A 27043-nucleotide genomic window follows, 5' to 3' on the forward strand; every position below is an offset into this window, starting at 1 on the left:
TGTCGCGAACGTACGGATGTACGAACATACGTACACACACACCCTCACAGACATCTTTCGAAAGATCTTTTATTTTGACTCTAGGGACCTTGAAACGTCGAGAAATGTCAAAATTTTCAATTCGACGAATCAGGCCCATTAAAATAACTTTCAATGGGAAGTTTAAAATAAAATTAGGTTTTGAATCAAAATTGTGGAATAAAATTTAAAATTGGCTTATGGAAAAATTCAATATTTCTAAAACAACTTTTCTATTTTTCTCTTCCTTTTGAGTTCCTTAAAAACTAGTGACATAGATAATTCACTTAAACATTTGAGATTACACAACGGACTTCTGGCTTTCAGAACTATTTATGGAAATTTATTGAAAGTCTTAGCGTTTTTTTGTTTTTGTCGATTTCAGTAATTTTTCTAAAACTAACCTACCTATCAGAGGCGTAGATAGTTTTTCTAAATAGGTTGGGGAGGGGGTCATGGATCTAGTTAACTCATTTTTTAAAAAGTTTTTATAATTAAAATAAATAACGAGAGTACATTGCCATACACACATTTTATTTTGTAAAGATAATATACTATAAGCATTAATTTGAATATGAAAGAGTATAAAAATTGATAAAGTTACTAAAATAATATTAATTTACGAAATAAATCACAAAAAAAATTGCAGGTTTTTGTTCTGTTCTGTCTGCTTTTAAGGTTATTTCACAATGAAAAGCTAGAGCAGCCAAACCTTTGACACGATCCAAAACTTACTCGTATCAAACTGTTATTAAAATAGACATATTTTTAATAATCTCACTTCGTTGGAAATACAACTAAAGAAAGTTCTTTCGGAAGTTGACGTTGAAACCGGCAGTGTAGCTTATATATTTATTAAAATATAAATATTAGGAAAGCTTTCTAAACTGTAGGTCCCTTCCATCTCTGACAACATTACTCACACACAGAAATGGTTGAGAGTTGTAAGTCACTAGGCCATGGTTCTTCATGGACTGTTGCGCCACCTAATTTATTTATTTTTAAAGCTTTCTAAGAGCGCTTCTGATAAGTTTTTATTCTTTCGGATCAAATATCTCTTCCCAGTTTTTAATTCTTCTAAAAATGCAAGCCAAATATGTGTGTTCAACAAATTTTGTAGGTGCTTTGTCTATATCAGTGCAAGAAAATTTTTTCAAAGGTTCCATTATGTAGAAATCGAAAAAAAAATTGAAATCAATAACATTAAAATATTCGTCTGTACTTTAAACCGAAGGATTCGAGTGATTGTTTTGTCAGTTCACTGTTCTCTTATGTTTATTATGTTTAACGTCAACGTCAAATACTTCAGCAATTTTTTTTTCTTTCAAAACTTTCGAAAATGAGTTGTCTTCTGTCCGTTTAATTTTAAGTAAATTAATAAAAAAAAGTCTTTTAAATGAGGCGCCCTTAGCATTTTTCCCGTAGAATGTACAATTGACAATGCCTCTATAGGAATCCTGTGAGTACTAATAAGACTTAATTGACGTAGGAAGTAGGTACTAAAATTCAGAACAATTATCGATCCCGATGGGGGATCCCTCCCTATATACGCCACTGCCTTCTAGAAGACAAGGTTTTTGACAGTTCTACAAAAATCGCTATCAAATCTTGTACTCATGTAAATTGTTTGTATCCACATTTAATATCCATGGAACAGTAGAATCTGTTATGAACGTTACATGCAATATTTCGCAAGGTTATGCGACCTATGGTGACAACAAACTAATCGAAGTCGTTTCAAATAGTTAAGGCGCCTACTTCGATATTAGAAAAAAACGCAATTATGATTTCATACCTATTGTACTTTGTTCGATGGCTTTTTTGGTCATTAGAGTTTTTAAACCTTTAATGGGTTCCTACCCAAAATTCTTTTAACTACGTAGAAAAGTATAGCTAAATGCTATAATTTCCATATGAAAAGCTCATTTTCTAAAACCAAAAACAAAGAAGGTATTTTTCACTATCCTCCCTTGCAAACCTACTCCCGCATTTGTGAGCTCACTACGTTTCATTCTGAAAAAAAAATCAAATGCTAAGATGTTATATAGAGGTACGTATACCTACCCCTTAGTGTCCCTTCCCCTTGAGCGCAAATAAATCCATACAAATTCCACCTACTACCTACATAGACATTAGACATGGGCAATAAGAAAGTACGAAGGATAGAAAGAAAAAAGAAAAGAACGAAAAATAAAAGAAGAAATAAAGGAAAAAAAAAACTATTTTCCCCTCTTTAATAAGAAAAAGCATCATTAGCATCAGTATATCGGTTCGGTTTGAGTATGGGTATGAGGCTGTGGACGGGTGGCAATAACTGTGTCTCGACTGCTTTTCCTTCTATACTTCACTCAACTCCCCCACAAAAAAATGATGAAAAAACTCACCCGGCAAACAAATCGACAGAATAAGAAATCAAAAGAAAAAAATAAATTTAAACAAGGGCAAACTTAGAAAAATGGGGATACATTTTTAATCTTTAAAGAAATTATAAAAAAATATAAATAAGTATCGATTGAGAATATGTGGTGATAAAGAGGGTAGTGAAGCCCTTGCTTTTACCCTCAAATGGATGTCTTAGGTAGTGTTTATACAGAGTTCTGCACTTACACCCCTTCATCTGAAAATAACAGTTCATAGGACATACATATGTACATTGTGTAGGTATATTTGTCACCAACTTCATTATCGTCATGGTTGCTATTTCTAGAGTTCCTATATCCCACTCACCCGCTCAATATGTCTTCTTACACCACCATCCCCATCCACACCCCCACGCCTTCACCTATCATCAGGACCTTCATAACATCTCTGAGCTTATTGATATACTATCAATGTCAACCCAAAAAGCTGCAGCCAAACTTCGTCTTCGACACTGGGCGCCAAAGTACGAGACTCCTTGTTTACTCCACGCTACACAGAGAAGATCGGGATTAGGATGGGTATTAAATTGTTACCTTGTTCCTCATTCGAATGTTGGTGCATATATAATTATGTATAGACACATACAAATACATTTTTCTATATTTCCCCGCATTTTTTCGCTTTATAATTTTATTTTCCTTCTCTTTCCCGCCAAAAGGAATTGTTTTTTTTTTCGTTGGATTTTTCCAAGATTCAAAAAAAAGAAAAACAAAAAAAATGAAAAAATGAAGAAAAAAATACTTAAGAACACCCAAATCCCTTTATATTTTATTTGCGATGCGACTCTGCCAGCTTCCTCGGGGGTTTTGCATTTACCACCACTACTTCTACCGCATCCCTTACCGCCTATCACTCGCTCTTCCCTCACCTACCATTTGGTTCGCTTCGTTGTGGATTTTTCTTCTTTTTTTTTTCATTAAAGTAGAAATGAAAAAGCACTTTTCTTTCCGTTGCCGTCGTAGTCGTCTTCGTCTTCGTCGCTATTGCCACCGTTCGTTGTCGTTGTCGTCGTCTTTTTTATTTTTTATTCTGTTATATTTTTTAGACTTTTCCTTATAATATTTTCCTCAATAGTATCATCATCAGTCTGCTTTAGTTGTAACATGTAATGCTTTCATCGTTACCGTTACCGTTGTCGTTTCCACCCTTGCAAGCTATGCTGTTGTTGTTGTTGCTCCTGGCGACTATGACTATTATGACTATGCCAGGACTAAGAGGACAACTTCTTCAAGATTATAGGAGGGAAACTCGGTTTATATGTGAACTTTTTTTTTATTTTTTTTTTATATTTTTTTTAGTTTTCTTTTGACGATTGTTTTGGTGGAAGTATGTAGTGGTGGTGTTTGGTATGTGGTTGGGCTCAGTTCAGTAGATTGAAGAGGGAGAAGGTGGGTGGTGTGGGTGGGTGTATTGTATTATACAGCAATGTTTTTTACTTCGTCCTCTTGGTTTTCTTTATCTTTTCTTAGTCCTGTGACCAAAATATCAGCATATTACTTACTCGAGTAAAGCAGACGGGAAAAGCGGAAAAACGAAGGGCATAAGAAAAAGAAGGGAACTAACTGTGTTGTTGCTGTTTATAGGGCTCTGTGTGTTGCAAGGGCGGATTTTAATTTTTCTTGGTGGATAAATTGGATAGTAATGCTTTCCATCCGACTCTTATTTTTTTTTTGTATGGAAATTTTTTCTCTCCCTTTTGTTGGGGGTGATGTTCGTAAGAAGTGGTAAGTGATGGGTGAGGTAGTACTCTGATCATAAAGTATAACAGAGAAAAAAATGACATTGTTGGTATGTACATACTTATAGACGGGAATACTGTACAAACATACATATACATATGTATGCAAAATACCTACCTTTTGGACCACATTGTCTGTATATACATATGTATATACATATTCTCTAAATTCTTATATTGTAGGTATAGTGTCATATGTAGGAATAGGTACGTTTTGGTGGGGTACCTTACCTAAATACGTTAAAAAAGCAAAATACGAGATGTTGGATGATTTTTTTCTTTATTTTCTCTCATTTCTTTTTATGAGTATTCGCTTTTTTCATAGGTATTTGAAAATCGAAATATTTTCATCATACCTACTCGTAAGTATCAGGTGGAGAATTTTCATTTTCATTTTCTTTTTTTTTTTCCTTTTTTTTTGTTGTGAGTTTTTTTTTTAAAGGAGTAAGTGTATATGTGGGGGTATACGTGGGGGTACGGGAAAAGGATATACCGCATCCTCACGCCCACGGATGTAGGTAGGTAGGATGGTAGACTTTGGTCTTTGAAAAAGTCTATTTAAAAGTGCCTGATAAAAATAGAACATTAGTAGTTATAAAGGTAACTGCAAACCGCCCCCTTTTTGTTTTGAGTATAGTGTGGATGCGTGTAGGTACTCGTAGGTTCTTTATTACCTACAAATTAAGATGTTAGATTGCATAAAAAGCTAGACATAAAGCTTTTTAATAGAGTTGACCAAAAAGGATCTGTGCCTTTATATCAATAGACTCGTAGGTCCTAGTCAAATCTAGGTACAGATTAGTTATGCAGTAGGTTTTTTTTTTATTTTAGGTATGTAAGTACCTACATATGCATGTACAAAATTGCGTGAGTGGTTTTCTTAATCATAAATAAAAACCTACAAGAAAAAGTACGCAAAATTGGCAAAAATTGATGTTCGATTCACGATATCTTGTGAATAAATGAATGTAGTGACTTCAAAATTATTTCATTCTGTGATAAATGTTTTTAGAAAAATAAGAAATAAAAAATTCAGGAAATTCTATTAATATTAGTAAAAATTTCGACTAAAAATCTCGTTAACAAAAATAGATTTTGAAATCCAACTATTTTATCATATGCAAAATATTGTTCATAATATTTAGTTATGTTTTTAGAAAAATGTATAACAAAATACGAAAACCTGCAAAAACAATAAAAAACTGATAAGGAATGGTTTCCGACTCATTTATTATGAGAACAAAGGAAGATATTGACTTCAAATTATTTATCTCACACAAAATATTGTCATGAATATTTTGCTAAAGTTTTAAGCAAGACAAATCGACAGACGGGAAGATGTCAGTGTGGGTCACGTCCAAGCTTCAATTGAATTAAAAGTTTTTATAGAAGTTTCGAATTAAAAAAAAAAGAAAAAGCATTGTAATGAAGTTTAATAAAAAGTCAGGTAAGTATCTTCCACAGAACATAGGAAATCGAGAGTAAAACCGGAAGTAAGAAAACTTTTATCTATGTAGGTATAGGTACATGTAATGGTTGTGTGTTTTTGCTGACATCATCGGATAAATTTTTAAAAACAGCTTTGTTTATTACAGTTTTGAACTTTGCAATATTTTGTTCTCGGAGTAAAATGAAGGTTTTTATAAAGAAAATCGATGCAGATAGGTACATGAGTTATGAAATTGTGTACAATAGTATGACCATAGATGACTGCCTGTCTTAAGTTCTGACAGTTAGCTAAATTTAAGGTATCATTTTCATTGATAAAAATAGTCAAAGGCAATAAGTTCAACATTTAGATTTTTTTTTTAATTTTTACATTCAAACCAGAAAAAGTAATAGATGTGAATGATTGAACATTAGACAATAATTTTCCCTTTTCGTCTGCAAAATAAAAAATAAGAAAACTCATTTAGGGGTAAAGTTACAATATACATACATAGAGTTTAATGACCTCAAATAGACATGTATATGTGGGTTTGAAAATGTGTGTGCAGACATTGAAAAATTCGATACTTTATCCATTTTTTATTTTCTTTCTACCCTCAGCCTCAACCTCTGCCTGTATCTCGACTAGGTAAAGCACATCACATTTACGTTTCATGTCCATTAAAAAACTACCCTCACAGAAGATAATTCGTGTGCGTATCTAAATTTATATTAATTTCTGTACGACACACTTTCCAAAAATTTCCAAAATGAGCGACAATAAAAGTAAAAAATCGAATGTGACACACAGCTATCCAAGAGCTTACCCAGGAAAAAAAATGAGGACATAGGAAAAACTACAGGTCGTGTGTTTGTGCCTACGCACTTTGCAAGGGTATTGTTTTTTTTTTTCTTTTTTTTTTATATCTACCCCAAGCTGCCTTTTTCATTAATTATGTTTTTTTTTCTTCTTCAACCCCGGATTTTTTGTAAAGATTTTTATTTTTTATGCTACGCACTCTCATGAGCTGTGGATGGATCTCAATTCGATTATGATATAGGAGAAGAAAAAATGGGACACATTAATATTTGTTCATTAATATTAGGGTAACACAAAAGACGAAGGGTATTATCCAATAATAAAAAATAAAGAAATTGTCTAGGGGATGCTGATTATATTTATCCAGATATATGATGTTGCAGTTGTATATGTAGGTAGGAATAAGTTGGGTGTTTTATTTTTTCTTAAAGGTACCTAATCGCTAAATTACTTTTTTTACGACATGTTTGTCTCATGTGTGCCAAATTAATCGCTTGCGGTTATTGAATTGCTTTTTGCTGTTTAGGTAGTTTTTTTGTTGTAAATTCAGTTTATGGATAGTTGGGTCGACTTTGCTGTTTTATCAGAAATAAACGGTTAAGTAGATGTATTGATATTTGAGCTCGCGTAAAAGTAAAAAATAAATAGCTTCGAATTTGAGTCAGAACACTTAAAAATACGCACTGAATTAACAACTAACCTTAAAACCGTAAAGCTTCAAAAATCCACATGGAAAACACTAACCAGATCAATTAGTACCGATACTATAAACGGCTATAGATCTAATCTACAACAACTATGCCATATCATATCATCAGCAAACCAACCTACTAAAAAAGCATACAATAAAACCGAAAGAACTATCAAGGACTTAGCAGATAGATACATTCTTACTGTGCGCGACTTGTCTAAAACCTAAGAAACTATCGTACTAAACGCATAACCTTATAACATTGCGGGAACACCTCAGAAGTATGGCAAACCTAAATGATCAAGAAAGATATGGCCTTAAGTGTCTACGAAAAAAATTAAGAAAAATTACAAGAGGATATAAAAAACTTCAATGATCAATTAAAAAAGATAAAAATGCAGTCTACGGCCAAAAAGAAATTATTAAAGTGAAACATCAACCAAATAGCTACGAATTGTTACAGCAATTTTTATTCAAAATAATAATGTGATATCGATCATAATTTATTAAATACCTAACACCAAAACAATGAAGAAGTACTTCAACAATTATTTAAAAGTGAAATCCAAAAAGCGATATATATAGTTTGAAAATGATAAATGCATGGAATATGATGGGGTCTTGGCTGAATCAAGCTCGGAAAATCTTAATTGGCCATCTGGTTGATATTTTCAACCGTGTGAATGGAAGTCGCAGACTAATAGGTATTCTATTCTATTCTATTCTATTCTATTCTATTCTTATACACAAAAAATTAAAAAAGATGATATTGAAAACTATAGACCTTTAAGCATAATATCTCCATTTTACATAAGGTTTTTGCGAAGTGTGGTTTGAAGCGAATGAAAGCTAGCCTTTATTTCAACAAACCATCTGAACAAGTATGATTTCGATCATCCTTTTCAAAAATGGAGTGTAACAAACTTTAAACTAGATAATATATAAATGCAAGGAGGACAATATAACTATCTACTTTGCTTTTATCGATTTTGAAAAAGCTTCCGATACGGTTGAACAGAATTTCATATGGAAGGCAATTATACCCCAAGGCACAGACGAACAAATAGTCCGAATCTTAAGAAATAAATAAATAAGGTACGGTCCAGAATTTGAAACATCTTGAAGTAAAAGACAAACAAATTATTATTTATGGCCAAATTATTGCGTTCAATGATAGAAACATAAAAGATGTAAAATCTTCTTAATTTAAATATTTCAAAAAGAAAACAAAAAAATATATTTGATGTTACAGTGCGTCCAGTTTTGGCCAACGGAAGAAAAAAAAGATCAATAGAAAGAGAAGTTTTAAACGTTTGCATTTACCAACAAATCAATCATACATCCTTAAGAATGTAAACTATTTTTTGAAGATGTCAGATTTATAATTCGAAAACAGAAAAAGGAATATGAGGGGATATAGTATGCGCCTTTTTGATCGCGAAGGTTTCTTTCGAATGAATGCCAACATTTTTATTGAGAAATGAAGGAGGACTATTCCAACGCTGAGAAGATGATATGCGGACCGCATGTACATTCTACTGTGGGAGGCTTATGCTCAAACATCCTTGTATTAAAAGAAATTAAAAAACTATGTGAAAACATGTTTTAACATTTATTTTCATTTATTTTAAAAGACCCTTTTGCACAGACCTATAAAATCGAAATTTCATCAGCTTTCCTTTGGCCCCGTTTATTAATAGCCCCATATTTTGGTATCATATACATTTTGGAAAATATCAAACAAATATTACAGCTTATATTTAAAAAATTTAGTCTCGTCAGCTTACAAAAACAAAACTTTATATTTATTTAGTTTTACATTAATATACAAATATTATAGTTGCGCACAGAGAACTGAAGAACGAGAACTCGGATTCGAATTTTCTTATCTCTATCTTTTTTTGAAAACTTTCTAAGATACTCTTAAGGTTTGATTCTGAAAGGTAGTCTTAATTCAGTTGATACGGAGTCTTTGCTTTTCTTACAATTTATTGTCCGACTAAACAAAGGTGTAACTTCAAAATTTCATTTAAACGGGTGTTACTTGAAAGGTCATTACCTGGCCTATCCTTATATTCAGTTAGGACCATCCTAAATGGGATATGCTACATATTTCTGAATTTTCGAAATATATTAATTTTTACTTGACATATAGAAATTGTATGCTAAGTATTGGATTAGTACAAATTTTTGAGTTCGATGTTTTATTCAAACATGAAATTACGATAGAGAAATCGAAAAAAGTGGGTACACCAATTCCGTCCGGCTTTTTATTTGTCCTCGCCCAACCGCCCAAACCATTTTGTCGATTAAGTTCAAACTTGGAAGTTAAGGTTCTTATCCGATTCGCGTTAGGGGTTTTTTTTAAGACGAAAAATAGCAGTAATTATTTTGTCAATACGGAAAAGAAAATGAAATAAAAACAATTCTACACGATAGTACCGCATTTTATACACGCATTTTTTATTTATTCTCATTTTTTCGCTAAAGTTTATTTTTTTAAATTTTGTAAAGTATTAACTTTTACAGTTCAATTAAAAGCTAGTTTACATAAAATCAATAGATATTTATTGATTTGTTTCTAATTTTTTTTCTTAACTTGGCTTCTTTTAATATAAGAAAACAATATTTTAAATTAAAACTGCATACTAAAAATATTTATAAGAACAAATCGAAAAATTGTATTGATACAAAATGAATAAAAAAAAACACTCTTATGATTTAACGAAACTGAACTTTATTTCATATGCAACTTTGCAACAAATTTCAACCATGAGAACAGATGAACGACGTAAATATCAAAAGTAGCGAATTGGATTTATTAAGTTTATAATTAATATTTTTTTATACAATACAATAAGTATTCCCAGTTAAGCAGCAAAATTGATCAACTGCTTTGACACCAAATATTTTATTGACAAATAAAACAGCCTATTTATTGATCATCTGTCTTGCATGATTACATTACCATACAAATACAACTGCACCATAATAATATATCATACAAAAATGCAACTCTAGCATCTAAGCTACAATGTCGTAGACAACGACAACCTATTTGCGACTTCGACTTCAACGACGAAAACAACTACGAAGACGCAAACAATGAAGCCTCTTCGCTATCGAGTGAGTGATGTTTTTAAGGAATTACCCAAGAAATAGAAGACTTCTTGATCTTGATACTGAAATGTATGCATTCAAAAAGCTGAAGGCTCAATGAACTTTTTCTAGACTTACATATACGCTAATATACACGTATACACACATTGTTGGCACACATACACATATGATATAGTAAAATTGCAAAATTTATTAGTGTTATGACTTAAAGAGAGGTTTGAAATATTTTTATTTTAGTTTTTAATTCTAGTTGACCCATTCAATAGTTCGTTGGATCTCTGCTGGTTAATGGTCATGTTGAAGTTAAGACTGACAACGACAACGCAAGGAACGCGGCTAGCATCGAGGTCGTCAGATTGTTGAATGCATTTGTCTCTGATGTATCACCATAAAGCCGTAATAAGGGGAATCTGCTGTTATAAAAGGTGTTTTTCAAGAGGTATAAAACTTTAAAGCTTTAAAACAGAATAAAAAAAATCTGTTTTTTAATACAATACAATTTACTTTATTCGAAAGATAATCTTCTGTCAAAATAATTTAAATATGATTTCTAGAGTAGAAGAAGTCTAATCTGCATTAAGTAAAATTTTAGTTTTTTACGTTTTCCAACATCTGCTGCAGTTTATTGACAAAAACGCGATGAGTGTTGTCTTCTTAGTGGCAAACCAGTGTAGACTTGTGACTTCACATATCCTCACAAAAAATAGGAAAGCGGAGTTAGCACGATCATGAAGGCCAAATATTTATTTTAATAAATCAATTATGTGCACCGCCCCTGCTGTGGATTATAACTCCAAAAGCGAGCCTCATCACTTTTTAACATTTTTATTAACGGCCATCTTGTTTTGGTCCCAATTTTCACAATTTCGGAGAGTCGTTCAGGTGTGTCAAACAATTCATGTTAAAATGCCAAACGAAGCTAAAAATAAAAATCATTTGAGAACTCACAAAATTGTGTTGCCAACTTAAAGTTCTAAGCCTCTAAAAAAACACACGTTAGATGGTGGTCGATGACCAAAGTAATTTTTGTGTGTTATCAGTTAAAGTGTGTGTGGTCGTCCTCATGGGCCATATTGAGAAAAATCCAAAGGTAATTAATTTTTATGATTTATTTGTCAGTTGTCGTTGATCATTAATTACTGAGCAAACACTTAGAACTGAAGTAATGATTTTCAGAATCCGCTTTCCTCTACCGCGCTTGTTTCATTGATGAATGTAGGTAGGTGGTACGGTAGGTATAAAAATATACCTACTTAAAGAAATATATCGAAGAAGTGACTGTTGATAAAAAAGGTGTTTCTCGAATCCCGAAAACAATTGTTGCGTGTTAAAACTAAAAGTCGTTATGAGCTGCAATCTATATACATAGATACTTAATAAAGATACTTATACACTGGCAAAGTTAACAAAATCCGATGAATTAGTTCAGAGCAGAGTATAAATTGTCAAACTCAATTCTCATTTTTTTGTTGAGTATATGAATAGCTTTAAAGTTTCTGTTCCTTTCAAAGGATGTTTTCCTAATTTTCAGAACGCGGGTAACGAGCTTTGAAAAAAAAGACTATTTTTGTGAGGAAAAAGTTAAACACGAAAAGTGTCCAACAATAATCTAGGAATTTTATTTCAATTAAGCAAAATAAGGGCTCCAATGCTCGCGGAATTGTTTTTCGAGATTTCGAACTAATTACCACCATGGGACCAATAGAGAAAATATTCACAAATGTATTCATGTTTTTATTTTTCTGACATAAATCATTATGAAAAGAGGAATCAATTCGATTTTCAATTTTTTGTAGTTACCAAATATGGTACAAAATCTTGAGTCAATATACAAAATGTAAATGCAGAAAAGGTTTTGTGTAAAAATATCTTAAGTTGACCTGAGCAATATTACTATTATCTGATAAAAAAATACATAAGACGAATTATCTTCTACTAAAGTTGTTTTACCTTTGCCAAAAACCTACGAATTAAACTTAAACTATTTCTCTAAGGGTCATAACTTTCTTGTTTGTAAAGTATTATCAACAAGTGTAGCAAAGGAAATTTGTTTGTAGACAGAATATATTGAGCATGGAACAAAGCCAACACGTTGCACTATCAAGCGCTTGATCATGATTTGCCAGCCTTCGAGGTGCTGACCAAACAAATCTGCAGTGAACACCGCGTAAGGTGTAGATTTAGGAAATTAGTTTAAGTTAGAGTTAGATATATTTGAACCTTGAAACTGTCGAGAATAATTTCGAATATCCGAATAAAACTTTAGTAAGTCAAGTGTAGCAAAGGAAATTTGTTTGTAGACAGAATATATTGAGCATGGAACAAAGCCAACACGTTGCACTATCAAGCGCTTGATCATGATTTGCCAGCCTTCGAGGTGCTGACCAAACAAATCTGCAGTGAACACCGCGTAAGGTGTAGATTTAGGAAATTAGTTTAAGTTAGAGTTAGATATATTTGAACCTTGAAACTGTCGAGAATAATTTCGAATATCCGAATAAAACTTTAGTAAGTCAAACCATTGAGTGGGTGTTTTTTTGCCATAGCAATTTTAAAAAGAGGCTGGCTGCGACCCACACTAATAACTTCTAATCCATTCTGTCGATTTGTCTTACTTAAAAGGTTTGTACAGTGCCGCTCACTTGAATAGCACCACCCCTTTAATTCGAGTTTAAAGCTCAATATCTTTAAAACAAGTAATGAAAATGACTCTTTTTTTTCTTTTAAATCAAGTTTATTAAGTTCTGTAAAAAAAGGGAAAGAATGGAATGTATATTTACAGTGGTTATTTTTATATACATTTTAAAGTGATGTGACTCAAAAAATTTGAATCAAATTTTAGCTCACTTGAATAGCACCTCTGCATTTAAAATTAATTTATTAATATTTTCAAACTTTTAAATAAATTTAAATTATAAGGAACACAATTATTATCATTAATTTTATGAATAAAAACAAAAATTAGTAATGGGTGGTCCCGCCTTGATTATAAATAACCTCATACATCCTGTTCGGTAGGGAATCATACAAGTTTTTGATATAGGACAGTGAAATCGAGGCCCAGCTACACTTAATGGCTTCTATTAGCTCATCTTTACTACCATATTGTTTCCCAGATTCATATACTTTTCGAGTAAGCCACCCCAAACAATTTCGATAATGTTTAGGTCTGGCGAATATGGTGGCCAATCTAACAATGAGACATTTTGGCGCTCTAGAAATAGTTTTACTACTCTGGCATTGTGGATGGGTGTGTTATCCTGCTGCAATTTTCATGACAAGTCACCAAACAATTTCTTAATCGAAGGAAAAACCTCCTCGAGTATCTCAATGTATGATTGCGCATTCATACGAGGAGTCAAAAACTGCAACTCCAAAGTTCCATAATAAGTAATGGCTCCCCAAACCATAACACCGCTTACTCGGCTGTGTAAACGATCCAAATGATGTTCCTCTTTCCGCAAATCATTGAAGTAATAGTTAAATCCATCAGGCCCCTCTAAATTAAATTTCTTTTCGTCAGAGAAAACAACACGGTACCATTCCTTACTCCATGTCATGTTAGCATGACAGAAACTAAGGCGTTGCTCTTTACGGGACGGGTTAAGCGGTGGTTTTTTCTTAAGCTTTAATCTTTTTAAGTGTGTAGCATTAGAAATTACCCGTTTAACGGTAGATACACTTGCTTTGACACCACTTTTTTCTTTTATTTTGGGGGCAGAATCATGCGAATTTGACGCGAGTCGCAGGATTGCTCTTTTGTCAGCAGCGCTAACGACACGAGACGTTCAGCCTTTCATATTTTGATCATAGCTGGACTCGTTCCGTAAAAATGTAGATATAATTTTGCGGCTTCGTTGCGTTTTTTTAGCTATTTGGTGAATAGACAGGCCACACTCGCGATAAGCTTTAATTTTAGATTTCTCGTTCTCTGCCAATGATTTACCACGACCCATTTTGACTGAAATTATCTTAAAATGACTAAAAGAAATGGAAAAATATTTTTTAATAAGTACCTGGCTTGTAATCCACACGAAAACTGATAATATAGGGGGTGGTGCTATTCAAGTGAACCTAAATAAAACCACGTTTTTCACAGTAGTTTCAATAAAGTTAACAAAAACTATATTTAACGGAACATTTCCAATGTATGAATTCGGTCACAGAGAGAGCAATTTAAGAGATAATTAAAATATACAAATATTGCAACGGTATACTGACTCAAAGGCCCGAATTCTATACAGTTACATATTGCATAGTGGGGGCGCTATTCAAGTGAGCTGCACTGTACGTTTTCGTGTTTTATTAAAAAATTTGTAAGTTGAATTATTCTAAAAAAATTAAAAATGTTTGCATATGATGAAATAGTTCGATTTAAAAATCTAGTTTGGTTAGCAAGATTTTTATTCGAAAACCAATTTTTACCAAACTTTTTGTTTCTAATATAAACAAATACAAGTTATTTTTTTAGCCCATATCTTAAATTTTTGAAAGATATTTGAGCCGAAAATCAATTTTTACGAACTTTCACTTATTTTTGTTTTATTAAAAAACTGTCAATTCGATTTTCTGAAAATTTTATCGAATATTGAACACAATATTTCATATAAGATAAAATAAGATGGAAGCCATAATCTCAAATTCTCAAATTTTTGAAAAGATTTTTGAGCTGAAATTAAATTTTTACCAACTTTGAGTTATGTGTTTTTTTAAGGTTTTTATTTTGTATAAAAGAAACTGTCAATTCGATTTTTCTCAAAATTTTACCAGATATAAAAACATTATTTTTCGTTGCACAAAATTGTTTTGGAGATAAAATCTTTTTTTGTTTGTAAAATTTTCAAGGTGACAACATTTTTTGTCAGTTTTTTTGATTTATATTTGTCAGTTTTTTGATTTATAAAAAACTGTTTATTTATTTTTCACGCATCACGTTACATGATATAACATAAAATTTAATTCATGTCTCTAGTGTTATTAGTTCGTGAGATATTTACAGTTAACCATAATGTTTACCTTTTTTTTAAACTGCTAGTAAGAAAACTACCGACGCAATTTTCTTGAGAGCCCTGCATCTTTCTGCACTATTATCTGTATAACAAAATTTATTTAATTTTTTATAGTCGACATCTTTTCTGGTTCTTGAGCTATGGATAACGAAAAAACGTCGAAAACGTATGTACGAACAGACGTACGTACACACACACGCACAGACATCTTTCCAATTATCTTTTATTTCGCCTCTAGGGGCCTTGAAACGTCGAGAAATGTCAATATTTTTAATTCGACAAATCGAACCCATTACAATAACTTCCTATGGGAAGTTAAAAAAAGGGAAGATTCTGGTTTACTCACAATATCTCACGAACCAATAACACTCATGACTCACATGATTCCAAACTAATATAATTCTAAAAAATTCAACTAACGGTTCTTTCATAAATCAAAAAACAAACTGAGAAAAAAAATATTTATTGTCACCTCAAATATCTTGTGAAAAATAATGACAGTTTAAAAAAAAAAAAAAAAAATTGGTACAAATTGATTTTCGAATAAATTATCTTTTCAAAAATTGGCTTCAAACTAATTTCATCTTATAGAAAATATTCTCTTCGACATTCAGTGGAACTTTTATAAAAATCCAACAATCAGCTTTTTTCATTAAAAATAAAAAATAGTACGCCAAATTGGTAATTGATGTTCGATTCTCGATATCGCGGAGATAAAGTATTGACTTCAAAATTATTTCATTCTGTAATAAATTTCATTCTGTAAAATATTTATTGGTTTATATAAGAAACAAACAAACTAAAATTCGTACAAATTGGTTTTTGCACTAGAAATCTCGTTAACAAAATCAGATTTTGAAATCAAACTATTCAAAATATTGTTGGTATTTTTAAGTTAGTTTTTACAGAAAAATCCAACTAAAAACTTTTAAAAAAAACATGAAAACCTACAAAAACAACAAAAAACTGATAAGAAATACGCAAGTATTAGGAGAAAAAAGAGATATTGACCTTAAAGCTATTAGCTAAATAGTGCAAATAAATGATAATGAACCCAGAATTTTTCCATTCGAATTATCCATCTTGTGTATAGTGCATGTTTGACTTTAATGAAGGTATGTACATATTTCTCATTTCTGCAAAGTTATACCTCGAACTCAAAGTCAAGTAAAGTTTAGTTAAGCAGAAAAATTCGGAAGAAGACTTCAATACTATAACATTGGAAAATAAAAGGACGATATGGTTCATAGGAACAGCGATTAGGCAGACAAGCAGTGAAAGTAGTAATAGCGCATCAGTGGGGCGAACATTCATAGCTGGGAGTATAGAGTCTTGGGTTTTGGGGATTGTGGTCTTACTAGCCACCATAACATGTACCTATGCCATTGCGCGCTTGAACTTCTACAAGATTTTGCTACCATGCTTTTAATAGTTATTATATACGTTATTGACAAGTTAAGGCTTACGTAGTAGCAGTCCATGGTTAGAAGCAGAACGCCTTCCTTTGCATCAACATTTAGTCTAAGCGACAGCACCTCCATCTATCTTTTACGTTAAGACTTATGGAGAATATCATGCTCATCTTTCGTTTTGTTTGTTCCGCTAATGCATTCACAACTCTGATTTCATAAAACCGGAGGTTTTAAGATCATTGATTTTCTCCATTTCTATATGAATACGACAGAAGATGCTGAAGTCATTGCTTTTTTGGGAGCCATTAAGATAGAAAAAACATTTAAGTGTCAATTACAATTCAGAATACAGAGCAATTACGAAAATATAATTCTATATACATATATTTTTCTCCTTGTCATGTTGGTTGTTTGCTATTCTTGTGAATATTCAATATCTATCTATTTTGATGTATTTAGGTAAGGCGGTCGTGGCATATAGAAGGGATGGCAGCGAACTAAGCAAGTCGTGTGTTTGGTTTAGTTTTGTAATTCGAGGCTGATTTTGATTGATTGTAATTTTTCAGTCGATATTATGTGTCCTTAGGTCTTTATAGGTACACACAGTTAATGGTTGATTGAAAATGGATGTTATTAGCAGGTAAGAAAATAAGCTTTTAAAAAAGCATACAGCTTGTTAAGGAAAAAAAAACAAAGCCCTCAGTCCCTTAGTGGTATGTTATTAAAATGAATATATACCTTGCGAAAAAGAGTGGAATATGCAAAATAAGAACAAACACAATTTTTTTCTTTAAAGAACAAACAAAAATCCGCAGAAAAGCCTTAGTTATTTACATATATATATATATGTGTGTCTGTGTTTTATATGTCCCTTAAAATATCCTTATTATACGTATTCCCAACAAGCTATACTGACAACGGTGGCGACGGCAGTGGCACAATTTATTGATTCTCAAATTTTTTCCTAGAAACACTCTTTTTTTCTGCGCCGAACAGGGTTCAATGAATACTGCCGCAAACATCTTAAACAATGCAAAAAGGGGACATGCCCTTTCTGATTTAGCGTTTCTGTTTCTTTCCAAATTTATTTATTTTTTCGCAATTTTTTTTACTTCGCAAATATGTATAATGGATTGCGATAACATCCAACGACGAATATTTGTATATGTATCCTTGTTTTTTATTTCTTAGCTTAACCTTTTGTTTGTGCTGCTCCGCGCGCTCATCCTTATATTTTTATATTTTTTTAGTTCCAGTTCCTCGTGATTCGTTAAACGGCTGTACCTATGCGCGCTCTTATTTAGATAAGACCAGGTGTTACTTGCAAGATTTCCCCAAGATTTTTTGTAGTTGTTGCTGATCCGAGATGTCGTATCTCTTGTTGTTATTATTTTATCCAGGTCTTCAATTTTTCCTGTGCTGTGTGCAAATCTCGAGTATATTCAACTCCTTTTTGGGGAACATAAAAAATGTTTACCCTTACACAGCATCACCACGACAGCGGGGAGCCCAACAAGAAAAATATTATTCAAGTGATACAAAAAAAGAAAAAATTAAAAAAGATACAAACGAAACAATAAACTAATAAAATGCTCCATTTTCATTGGAATTCATATTTCTTGGATTCTTTACTTTGCGGATGTCAAAATATATGTATGCATATATACAAAATTATTTTGCAAGTACCTACCTACATATGTACATATGTATTCTTACCTTTTTAGTTATATACATAGGCAAAAACCTTCCAGATTGAATGAAAGAAAAAGAAACAAGTAAGAAGACAAAGGATACCAATGACTTATTGCGAACGATGTGGCAACGTATCGTACAGACAAGTTATCGATTTTTTAATCAAAAATTTTATTTTGAGGTGCACTGCTCTTAATGATGTCTATAGTCTACATGTAAATTAGCACACCAAAGACAGTTTGAAGCTGCAAGACTGTATGTTTGCTTTCATTTCACAATATGTAGTTTTGTCAGTCACTTCAAAGTTCTAGATCCTGAATCACAATTAGAAACTTAAGGCTTAACTTGAGTATGGGTACCTTCCAGTGCCAACTTATAGGAATAATCTTTTATAATCAATTTGTAGACTTTCATTCGGCGGTTTTTTTTAACCTTATCCCTTTTTTCACTATAGGTAGGTCTATACTCTATATGAAATATACCTCTTGGTTCTTCAAGTATCCATAGTTGATGATGTTCCCTTTTTTTTGCTGTTGGTTGATATAGTCTTTGAAATGCGGTTGGATTCGGGTAGACACCGGGGCAACACCGCGCAACGTAGCGTCGCACACATTCTTCGTTTCAATTGTCGCGGTCGGTCGTCGGCCGTTGTCGACCTTTGTCGTTGGTCGTCAATTGAGATTCACTTACGCATTTATCATCATATTCTTCTTCTGCTGTTATTACTTTTTATTCGTGTTTCACTATTGTTGCCTTTTCAAGGAACCCAATATTAAACGAGAACGAAGAAAAACAAGATATAAAATGAATACAAGTCTGCAACTGCCCCCTCATCAGAGCCGGTATATAAGAAGGGTTATTGTGGTGTTCTAGACACCAGAAACTTTAACTTTCTTATTTTTACATGATATCAGTGGTCAACTTTGAATGGGGTGCTATCTGTCTGTGAACTACACATTTTGTAGTAGAACTAAATATCTCCCTTTCTTATAGTAAAACTCTCAGATTAAGGAAATATTGATCAACAGTCACCACTGGGTGACTTAAGTATTAAAATTGCAACTGGTTATGGAAATGGCTTCGATTCATTCATGGCTAAAAACATTTTTTTTTAATTTCTACAAATTGACTATTGTGAAAGTTAATGAATCAAAACTTTTCCAAAAAAAATGGTTTTGTTTAAAAAAATATTGATTCAAAATTGTAAACGATTTACTAAATTGTTAAGTCCATTTTAACAATTTCCTAAGCTTAAAAGATTATTTAGTTAATTTTAAACCATCTTAACATCTTGCTATCCCTTAACAATTTGCCAAAGTTAAAATCAAGAAATGGCTTGCCAAATCCATATGACATCGTACAATTATTCTTATAAGAGCTGTGTGATTTTTAAGAATATTTCCTTTCTTTATTTTTACAAACTGTGGCTTTTTAGCCATGTTTAGATGCTACTTTTTTGTATTAAAAGGCAATTAGCGATTCACCAGCTAACAAAAGGAAAAGAAAGATTTAAAATTTTGGACTTTCCTATTTAGCAAATTGTTAACTAGTTGTTTAAAATGTTTGCGGCATGTCCTTTTTAGAATAAAGAAATAAAATTAAATTTTAACAAAACATTGGATAACGAACAAATTCTTAAGTCACATGGAGTTTTTTATAACTTTTTGACACTCTATAATGGATGAAGGATTATTGATTATAAAAGAAACAATAAGTCTTAAACTTAAGCAGATTTAACTTATTTTCTCCAGACAAAATAAGATCAACCAGTATTTAAGAGATGGTGATCGAAAAATTCCAACCTTTCCTTAATTTTATTTTTGGATCCGCACATGTCCACCATCCATAATGAATGCTGCGGTTCGATGTCGCGCATTGCTGTTACTGTTTCATCTGAAGTTTTTTCCGCCAACACTAGAGCACGTATTATTGAATCTGAATCTGGAGAACCAGAACCTCCACCTTCAGTAATTTCTTGGGCCGTTCGTTGGCGTTCATCGTCGTCGTCGTCCATCGCCATTGCCAGCCTAACAAAATGTAAAAAAGCAAATCAATAATACAATAGAAATTCTTTTCTGCACCAAAAGTTAATAAGCGTTGCAAAAAGTGCACACGGGCACACTAATATCTTTTTCTAAGTTTTTGTTTTGTCCTGATGATGGTTGAGTCTCCATGTTTGTAGTTTTTCATCATCGTAGGTCCTGTGGTGGTGAGCCCTTTATGTTCGTGTGTTAATTTTGTTGAAGCATGCTACACCTCATCCAGCAGCATCCGCTCCGCAGCCGCAGTCGCATCGGCAGAAGCTACATCAACAGTGCTTACTTTTTACATTTCAGAGATTGGTATCTTCTTTTCGGCGACGACCAAATAAAACATTTAAATAATTTCTATATAACACAACTTCTTATTATGTTGACTGTGATTGTGATGGTGTTGATCACCACCGTGGTTGTGGTTGTGGTGGTTTTGCAGTTAGTGATGGCGGTGGCGGTGCTTGCTAGCTGTTGGGCCTTGCTTGCGCCTGTTACGAGGAAGTTCAGGAGTGGCCTTTTGTCTATTTATCTTTGTTTTGCAGTCTTTGTGAAATTCGCGATTTACCATGATGTGCTTCATTTTAAGTAAGCAAATAGAATCGATTTATATGCCTATAACCTTCTAGAGAGATACAAAATTTAAAATATTTAACGCTTATTTAAGTTTTTATACTTGCACCTTGACTGCTCTCTTTGTGTTTATTAAAATGAATTAAAATGAGACATTTTTTCAGGATTTTTGGTAAAAAATGTCCTTTTGCAATGATAACATTTTTCCCATAATAATGACGGAAAACTTTTTCCTTTTTCTCACTCATGTCTGCCAACTCAATGTTTATGACTTAGTTATGGTACATTGTGTGCAAATACATATTTGAATATATAACATAAAACACATTTATTCAAAATCTCACCCGTAATGAAAATGATGTGTTATACTTGGTAACTACAAACACTAAGTAATAGTTATTATTTTTTTCTTAGTACAAGACAAATCTTTTTACCATGCCCCAAAGCATTATATTTGACAAACGCGGTGCCGTGAAATCAAGCTAAGTGAAATAAGGCCAAATTTCAAGAATTGGCCTTATTTCGCTGTTTTGAAGTGTAACTTAGCCAATTTCGAACAGTTGGTCTTATTGCACTTAAACAAAGTGAAATAAAGCCAAAAAACCTCTCACCTAACCCAAATCTTAAAGTGTGCGCAAGCAGATGTTTGGGTGAGGTATGTTAGGCGGGAAGAGCCTTACATACTTCACCGTAAAAATAAGTTAGTCTTATATTTCAAAATAATTTGGCCTTATTTTCATTTGTCAAAGTGCAAAATGACCAACTGTTAAAAAAATTGGTCTTCTTTCAGCTTTTTAAAGTGAAAGTTGGTCAAAGTTTAAAGTTCGATTTAAAATAAAAAGGTCTTGCTTTCTCAAAATCTTGTTTTTATGATTGAATCTATGTGTTTAAGGATTGAAGACAATAAAATATCATTTCTGTTATATGTATAATATTAATGTTACACTAAATTATTTGCTGTTTATTTGGGGTATTCCGGGTGAATTAGCATTACGCAATAAAGTCCGAATTAATTGTTGATTTGGAGTACCTTTAGATTACTAATAACATTTAATGTAAGAAATGGATTTAATCGAAATATTGTAAGTTAAATGAAGGCTGTATCTGACATAAGAAGCTTGTATAGAATCTATTAAGGGCAAAGGTTTTTTCGTTTTAAACATAATCATGGGCAAGATTATCGTTATAGAAGGAGGGTTAGTAATTTAATACAAGTGTTAGTTTTGTTATCATTTTGAGTATTTTTTTTTTTAATTAACCTACCTATAGAAAAATGTTTGTTTTTAACCCCTTTACAATAACCGTTATAAATTGTCAACATACTCTTGGCTAAGTAGATATATGAAAACCCTTTTTGATATTTATATAACGATTTGTTGCAGATTTCGGTCCTCAACTGACTTTCCTCGTATAAATGAAAAATTACACCGTAAACAATGAAACATTTGGCTCTAGTATTTTTTGTTTGTGTTTTATTCTTATTTCATCTTGGAAGTGCCATTATGATCTTGGAGTGTCGTTGTTTTTTGTTTAACTCTTTGTCGTCCCTGCGTATCCTTGTTTTTTTTTTACTATATTGGCCAAAATGAATCCTTTTGTTTTCAACAACATTGGATACATTTATTATTGCGAACAAACTGAAAAAGCAAGAACTTAGCCAAAGAAAGTAAAAACACATTACAAGTCAACTCTTTGCTGTTGCTGCTGGATCTAGCATCAGTCTTCGGTTGCTTATTCCTTACGTATTGCAGAGTATCTTAGCTGCTCTGCAGCTACTCCTTTGGGCACATATAACACAGCACTCATGAGATTACAATCAGTGTGCATTCATTCATCGACTTTGTATACTTCTGGAGTGTTGTGTGTCGTTTTTACCGTTTGCAGTTGCCCAAAACACAATGGGTTGCAGTTTTTTTTATTTTTAATTCCTTGTCGTATTCAGGTATCATACTCCGAACACTATCCAGACCACGAGAAGACTACAATAATGATGATGATTCTGGTGCGTGAGCTGAGGGTCAGGGAATCTTGAGTTTATAATACATGCACAGCATATAGTAAGGCAATAATTTGTGGTGCCCTTGTGCGTGAATATATTCACTTCGTGATCTTTGTTCTTTTTTGGCTTTGTTGTTGTTGAAGTGAAGTTTTGAAAAGAAGAAGATCCTTTTTTGAGAAAATTGCACATCAAATTAAAATGAGTTAAAAAAACACCGACCTATAAGCAAATGTTGATTTCGTTGGAGGGGCAATAATAATATTAATAATAGGCAAATCAATAAGCAAGCTAATGGCAGATTGAATTTCAACTAGCAACATTCTTCTCAAAGGAAAGAAATTTTCTACAGCAAAACAACCTTACCTTGCATAATAAATAAAAAATTGTGTCCCAAAACTGAGCGTGCTAAGACTAAAATTATTCCTAATCTATACAAGTTATTGATTTTGACGCTATCTGAAAACTATGTATGTGATTCATTTGGACTAAATTTATTAGTTGTTATAATACATATGTATGTATATATCAAACCAGACGATTGTTTCAATGTGGTTGTGTGCAGTTAAGGTCTAATTCAAGGTTTGTTTCCATTTTATTAATTTTCAACTACTTATTGAATTTTATCTTTGCTAAATCATATTATTAACAAAAAAACTTGTTGTACTTACCTTCATTGAAATATACGATCAATGTAAATTCTGACTTTAAATTCAACAAAAATTTTAGTTGTCATGTTTCCATTATCAGTGTGTAAATATTTAAACCCAGTGAAATAAAGGAATTATTTTACCTACAACGAAGAGGTAAACCAATTAATTAAGAATTCATCGTCAAACCAAACTACTCCTCTAATACGAGTTAAAAGTTCAAATCTTAGAAACAAAACACATTTTTTTTTATCTGTTCAATAAATCAAAGCAAAATCAAAGCTATATTACTTTTAAGGTTTTGAAAATTCCTTGCATAAATAATTATTCATTGCGGCAATTTAAAATGTTGTTATCGTTTGGTTGAAATCGTTTTGCGTACCAGTCAAGGTATTTAATGCGGCTCGTTAGCTAGAATTGTATCTAGTGGTGTTCATTTAATTTAACTAGCTAAGTGTTTGAAATCAAACGATATCAACACTTTAATCGAGACGGCAGTTCAATCTGTCAGAACTTATGATCCCATATTTCAAACTTTTCACGGTCGATCGAATTTCCGCTTATTTCGGTTTGCTCCCAACTTTTACCTCACCAACAGCAACAGCAGGATACATAACTTTCTACCGCTACAACCTGCGTAGCCAATATAGCTCAACGTAAATATAAGTACAACAATATCATACTGTTTTGCGTATAAAACACACAAAACTGTTTCCAATTATTTTTTTTTTTAATCCACCAGAATGAATAATTCTGCTCAAAACAAAAGAGCTGACGTTCGAACTTGATTAAATTAATTTTCTTTCTAACTAGACAGGATTATATGCAGAAAAATATGAATTGCAAAATAATAATACCTAGCTTTACGCAAAGCTTAAAATATAATTACTATTGTTCAGCCTAAGGCTTCTTAATAATAAAAATAAGCATCCAAATGAGCAGTATCTTTAACTGTTAAAAAATCAAATATAAAAGACCCAACCATATAACACAAGTTGTGTTTTCCGTTTTGAATAAATTAACTTATACCTATGTATGTAAATCATCTTTTCAAATAAAACACAATTTATTGCCTAGACACCCACAAACAAAAAAAAAAAAAAAACAAAAAAACGAACAAACATATGAATTTATGTCAAAAGCCCAATACCTTCATAATTGTTAAACATTAACCACCGACTAGCGTGTGGTCTTAATTTCTAGCTCCTCTTTCCCTTAGTCTTCCACTGTCATCGGCACTGTGAAAATACCTGACTATACAAAATATATACAAAAAAAATTATTACCAAACACACGCCAACAGGCCACAGGTGCGGCTGCGTGGTCCAGGTTTCCGATGGTGTTCAGATGCTCGAGGTTGAAATCTACCGCACCTCCAAAGTCCATTCTAGAGAGATGCTTGATGATGATGGGGCGATGACCAAAACAACGACACTTAACGACACCTTAAAGATGATGCGCTCAGCGTGTACCTCACCAACAGAGCCATCCTCTATAAATGCTTTCAGTTTATATCCATGTACGTATATGCACACTTTCGAATGCGACTAGAAATGAAACATTAAAAAGTAAAAATTCTGATGGTAAGAAATTAAAAAAAAAAAAACTATCCAAACCAAAAATATCTTAAAAAACCAATGTGACAGAGAATTAATACCATAGAACCACACAATGCAGCATATGGATCTTTCTTAAGATTGCAGTGCTGTGTGGCATCATGATGTTCATGGTTAGTCTTGTTGAGTCTTGTAGGCGATATCCATGCCTCTATATTGTGCGTGCCACGTCGGATTGGGATATCCAATAGATTCTTTCCTCTGATCGGAGCGGCCGGCGTGTTTAATATTTATTTTATTTAATTTATTTAAATTGAACGGAAAAGATAGAGGACGAGAAGGCGACTTGCGGTGAAGTGTGATATGGTGGGTGTCATATAACAGCTCTACGTATCATTTATACACTTCTCTCTACCTGACTAATGCGTTTTACATTTTTTTTGTAGTCTTATTTCGATCTTTATTTATTTCTTTCTTAATTCTCCTTCTTCATACCTGAAACATAAGAAACTTCTCGGGCCATTTAATAGTTAATAGAGGAGAAAGATCAATCTGATAATACGATGAGACAAGTGACTAATTGGACAGTTACATTGTCAAGGCGGGTGGTAATACTTTCATTAATGCATCTAAGAGAGTGATTGCTTGGGTTTTTGGAGGGGGGTGGGGGTGGGTAAGGGAACAATATAATGAGCTGATGAACATGGGGTGGTTACGGAATTCTGTTTGTCAAATCGTGGCTTTTGACAGAAGCAATAGTTTGATGAACATACCTGTCACAACGCTTTGTAAGTCATAATTTAATGATAAGTAAACTTAAGTGCAGAAGAGTGGTAACCAGAACACTTGTGACTTGTTTTAGAGATTCGTAGTGTTGAGAGACTCGAAACATGTTTCCTTTCAGTGTTAAAAACAGCCAATTTGAAGTGTTCAACTGTTCACATGTGATGTGTCCGTTGATGTCGTCAGAAAGGTTCCTGCACCACCCGCGCGAAGCAATAAAATGTCACAAAAATATAATAAGATAAAGTTAATCACATTTTTTGTATTTTATTTTCCACTCACAACTTCGACGAGCAAACTACACGATGAAAATTATTGACACCGGGCGACGGAGGAAGGGAACGGTGGTGTTAAGTCGCACTCTGAGTCATTGTTTCCTTGGTTGTTTTTCTTTTTCTTCAACTGGACTGGCACACCAATATTCATTCACGTAAGAGCGGGTTTGAAATTCCTTTTTAATTTATCAACCTTTTTGCTGTAGTCTACTTCGTCGTCGTTTTCGTACTTGTAATCGTCGGAGTGTGTTCACCGGCACGGCCGGCGTTGTTATGGATGTCTTTTCAGCCCTCCGTTCCTTGGTGGTATTCAACCATCAACTTATCAAGTATCTCCTGGATAGGCCTTGGACTTGTGGTCTTTAAAATCTCTGCCTAAGATTCAATTAATGAGAGGTGAAATTAAAAACTTAAAATATGACTTCATGCCTTGCCTTATTGTATCTTTGTGTGTAGGCGTTAAATATTAAAATAATCAATTAATTAGGTGTTTTTGTCCTTTTTTTGTTATTTCTGCTTTTGTGATTAATTTAATTTTTGTTTGTCTTCTGCTGGTCATCCTAGTGGGACTGTCAGATTTTTTAATATCTCAGAAAGATTTGAAAAATATCGCTATACAACAGAACGAGAGGAACAAGTAAAAAGCAGATTAAGATTATACTACGCTTATGTGATGATTCTAGCTAAAAAGCATTGCATTTTTCATCAATTATAGATTAAAACTGTACAAGTTTTGATACAAATTTCGTATGTATTTTAATTTTTAAGGTGAGGATCAAATAACAACTTATAGTGACATACATATGGGGCTCTGTTTTTTTACGTTTCATA

Source organism: Eupeodes corollae, chromosome X (genome assembly GCF_945859685.1).
Source record: "Eupeodes corollae chromosome X, idEupCoro1.1, whole genome shotgun sequence".
NCBI lineage: Eukaryota > Metazoa > Arthropoda > Insecta > Diptera > Syrphidae > Eupeodes > Eupeodes corollae.